Source organism: Hipposideros armiger, unplaced genomic scaffold (assembly GCF_001890085.2).
Source record: "Hipposideros armiger isolate ML-2016 unplaced genomic scaffold, ASM189008v1 scaffold_87, whole genome shotgun sequence".
NCBI lineage: Eukaryota > Metazoa > Chordata > Mammalia > Chiroptera > Hipposideridae > Hipposideros > Hipposideros armiger.
Genome location: NW_017731437.1, coordinates 4,131,812 through 4,136,382, shown reverse-complemented (window position 1 = coordinate 4,136,382; position 4,571 = coordinate 4,131,812). Strand labels below are relative to the sequence as shown.

At 50.1% G+C, this 4,571-nt stretch overlaps 1 protein-coding gene across 4 annotated transcripts in view; it reads left to right on the top strand.

Annotated features, from left to right (window-relative positions):
- The first annotated feature begins 293 nt into the window (after positions 1-293).
- Positions 294-4,571, top strand: part of TBC1D16 (TBC1 domain family member 16) — a 67,415-nt gene continuing 63,137 nt past the window's right edge. For 2 of the 4 annotated variants that reach the window (XM_019644373.1, XM_019644372.1), the window contains exon 1: positions 297-428. The gene's annotated coding sequence lies outside the window, so the exon portion shown is untranslated. Of the gene's footprint in view, positions 429-4,571 lie in introns of all 4 variants that reach the window. The other 2 variants (XM_019644374.1, XM_019644375.1) reach the window with 2 other exon arrangements.

Sequence of the window (4,571 nt, the reverse complement as noted above, 5' to 3'; positions counted from 1 at the left end):
CCAGGGGAGGGGTTGGGAAAGGTGTGCTGCCCTGCATTGTAGGCACCCAACTGGGGAAGTGAGGGCGTCGGAAAGGGTGGTGCGGGTGCCAGGAGCAGGCCTCCTCATTTCCTCATCCCCTGTCCCCCACTCCCCTCCCCCAGCCGCTGGGCCCGCTTCCTCTCCTCCCAAAGCTGCTGCCAGTCAGAGCCCCAGGCCTGTGCTCTGCTCCGGCCACAGCTTCCCCTCTAGCAGGCAGCGGCCAGCACGCAGCGGCCGATTCCGGAAGCTGGTGGTCAGGGGCCAGTGAGGCCCAGACCTTAGAAATCAAGGCGGGTGACTGAGACAGTGGCACAGACGGGACCGCCACTGCCTAAGACAGGGTTCTGGCTGGATGGATTTGGGACCTTAAGGAGAGCTGCACATTGTGAGGAAGGACCCATGTGACAGTGAGTTTACCTTCTGCTGGTCCCTAGTTCATAAGGACATCCAAGGGACGGGAGGGGACACAGAGAGCTGTGCACCAGCCCGTGATGACACTTGGTTCGGCACTGAAGCCGAACCAGAGGCCGGGGTGTCCCCAGGCATCTCTGCAGGGCGTTTCCAGGCCATTCCTTCAAGTCTATATCCCAGGACACGCAGGACCACACGCTTGCCACTGCTCTGGGTGACAGGTGGGCCCGAGCTGCGTCTATTCACCCGGTGACAGGCGAGCCCCTGGCTGCCGGGGCCTTCCGTTGTACTGCATCACCCAACAGCTGCCCTTCAATCCTGTTTAACATCCGGCTGGTGACAAAGCGGGGGGAATGTGGGCGCACCTGGGCAGCCACTGGTGTATCAATTTGCGCTGATATCAGTCCAGCCTGACAGGCGGAGGGGGCAGTCTGCCTCTGGTCAGAGCCCCCTACTCCAGTCTGCTTCCCCCAGGGTGGGGGTGGGGCAGCAGTGGGTGAATGGTTCCTAATCTCACTGGGGGTAGAGTCACCTGGGCAGCCTCCTCTCAGGCCTGCTGGTCAGAAGTCCAGGATTTTACGCTCCTCCCATTTTGGAGAAGCACTGCTTCTGGCTAACGAATGTGGGCTGTGGGATATCCAGGGCCTCTGACCAGCTGCCAGAGCCGCCCCACACCCTGCACCCCGCTCCCTGGGGCACCGCCCTGAGCTGTGTGAGTGAGGGCTCCTTACCCACCAGGAGGTGACCTGGCCTCAGCTGTGCCCTTTAAAACTCTATTCCTTCCCTCTCTTCTGACGAGGGGTGGGGGGCGCGCCTGGGGAGGAAGTTAAAATGACCTCAGCTCCTCCTCCTCACTGACGCACGCCTGTAACAAGAGCTGTTCTCATCAGAGCATGTCAATAGTGTGAGACTGCAGGTCAACACGCGTGTTCATCACATGTGCAGCATGGGAGAAGCTGAGAGGGTGAAGCCCAGAGTTTGGTCCAGGCCATACAGGCCTCTGGGTCACAACTAAGGGCCCCCCTCTTTTTAAACTCCCCTAAAACTTTCTATAACAAGCCTCTGGCTTTATTAAGCTATAATCGATGTCCCCATTTCTACCAGACAAAGAACGGGGTACACCATAAAAACACAGAACAGGCATTCAGTGAGCTGGCTGATACTTTAGTTCACATGGATGGCCTTTTCAGGTAAATGTATGCTTAGAATTAGGGTGTTTGAAATATCAAAAGTAATTCATTGAAAATTGAAATTGTAAGTGGAAGAAAATATAAGCTAATGATGGCTGGAAATTTGGGTTGGGAAGGATGATATAAAGTATAAAAGTAATTTAAAAAAATTACTACGGAAAAGTTACCATCAATTTGATGGTATAGACGTTTAAGACTTCCTTACTTCACATAGATAATACAGTTAGAAGGCAAACAACAAATTAGGAAAAGCACATACAGCAACTACAGCAAAGAATGAAGGTCTTTTCTATATAAAGAGTATTTACATATCAATAAGAACACCAGTAAGTACTCCAATAGAAACACTGACAACACACACCAACAGACAACTCACAGGGTGAACACAAATGTCCAATAAACACCTGACAACCTGTTCAAGTGAACTGATCATCAGGAAACCATTTGTCAGTTGCCAAGTTGGCAAGGTTGCAAACCTCTGATAAAGCTGGTACCTTTGGGAAACCCACTGGGTGCTGTGTGTCGGGTCCAGTTTCTCCTCCTAAGGAAATAGTCAGGAATTCCAGAAATTATCCTATGGAAATAGTGGGGCTAGGGATGGAGGTTTTTGTATAAAAGTGTAGTTTATTAGTTAAATAGCCACGCTATGGAAATCAAATGTCAGGCCACGGTGGCTGGTTGAAGAACGATGCATCCACGGAATACATACACACAGCTTTGTGTATGAAGAGAGAGGGTTGATGTTTTGGATTTTTTAATTTGTGTATACCATGGGGTATTAGTTTTCTGTGGCTGCCATTACAAAGTTCCGCAGACTGGGCAGCTTAAACAACAGGCATTACTGTCTCCAAGTTCTGGAGGCTGCAAGTCCGAGATGAAGGTGGCAGCAGGTGGTTCTTTCTGAGGCTGTGAGGGAGAGTCTGTTCAGGCCCCTCTCCTTGGTTTATTGATGGCCATCTTCCTATCTTTGTGGATAGGCGTCTGTGTCCAAATTTCCTCCTTTTAAAGGACACCAGCCAGTCGCATTGGATAAGGGTCTACCCCAGTGACCTAACTCTAACTTGACGATCTCTGTAAAGACATATCTCCGAATAAGGTCACCGTCTGAGGTCCTGGGGGTTAGGACTCCAACATATGAATTTGGGGAGGATGACACTTAAACTCATACCACGTGAAAACATATTTGTGAGATGACTGAAAGCAGGTATGATATAATCCCAGTGACTGGGGTTTCTTGTTTTTTTTTAAGAAAGGCGTAGAAGATAGTAGAAAATGCACGAATTTTTCAGACTGTGTGATTTCAGGGACGTGGTCTTTTTTTATGCCCCTGAGCATGTTTCATAATTAAAAAAAAAAAAAAGCTTTAAAAAATAGGTCAAGGATTGTCCACTTCTAGTTTACAGAGACCAGAGGCTGGGAATCAGGTTTAAATGGGATGAAACAGGCCCACAGATGAACAAATACATGGAGAGAATAGATGAGAATTGTCTGAAGAGAGCATATACTTGGCTAATGTTTAACAGACGTGCCCTAACTTACCCAAAGGTTCTGTCTCCCTGAACCGTCTGGGTGGGGGTGGGGCCGGGACTCTGTGAGGAGGACAAACGTCTCCTGCTCCAGGCTCTCTGCTCCCTCAGTAACACTGGGTGCTGTGAGCCTGTTTCGTCATTTGCTTCTGGGACATAACTTACAGAGCTGCAGCGAGGTTCCCAGCTGATGACACCTGGGAAAACGCCATATTGCGAACACTTGTATTTTGGAATCCCCTTCAAACCTTCCGGCACGTTCTTTCGATTATCTTCAATGGTGGCAATCCGTCTTCACATAAAGATGCTTTGGTTTGGAGAATCAACTGAGTTGTTTGCAGCCCAGTCTGGCGGGGATGGCAATTAAACTGAGTAATACCATCTGAGACTCCAAAGGGGCGGGAGGGACCCCACTGCCTGGCCCAGCCCCGCCCACCCCCAGGCCACAGTCCACAGCAGGCCGCTGAGCACCTGGGACGTGGCTGCCTGGAACTGAGATGTGCTTATGTGCAACATGTTAATACACACGAGACTTGGGAGACTTAAAGAACGTAAACAAGCTCACTCATCAGCGATGTTTTTTGTGATATTGATTACATGCGGAAATGGCACTCTTTGGGAGGAAATAGGTTAAGTGAAACTAAAAGTCATTTCCCTCACTTCTTTTTACTTCTTAAAAATGTGGCGGCCGGCCAGGTGGCGCGATGGTTGAGAACTGGCTTGGGATGCCGGAGGGCCCCGGTTCGGATCCCACATGTGAGGGCCAGTGACACTGCCCTCTACCAAAAAAAAAAAAAAAATGTGGCTAGTAGGATATTTGAAATTGCATACAAGGCATTACGTGTCTTCAGGGCAGCACTGGTCTAGTAAAAGGGGGTTCGTTTTGTTGTCTGGCTCGTTAACTGATCTCGTAATTCTTGAATTTTAAAAATATTCCAGACACTGGAAACATCACTAGAATAAGGATAGAGCTTTTGCAGATGGTTAACTGGAAACAACACACACACACACACACACACACACACATATATTTTTTTTTAAAGATTTTTATTGGGGAATTGGGGGATGGGAACAGACAAGTTGCTGCCCTTTTGTTCTTCAGTCTAGTTGTGGAGGACGTTGCTTCACTGGCCCAAGTTGGCACCATCATTGCGCTCTTCCCGGGCGAGGCACATCAGTCACCGGCTTCTGGATGGCCGCTCACGGTGGCTGCTGGCCGCTCACTCTGGCTGCTGGCTACACACGGCAGCCCATGGCAACCCACTGCAGCAGGGGCTGCAGCCTACGCCATCTTCAGCCACTCACGGCAGCCCAGCTCCAGGTTGAGCTGTTGTTCAGCATCTCAGCTGTGGAGGGCAGTGTCACTGGCCCTCATATGTGGGATCCGAACCGGGGCCCTCTGGCGTCCCAAGCCAGCTCTTAA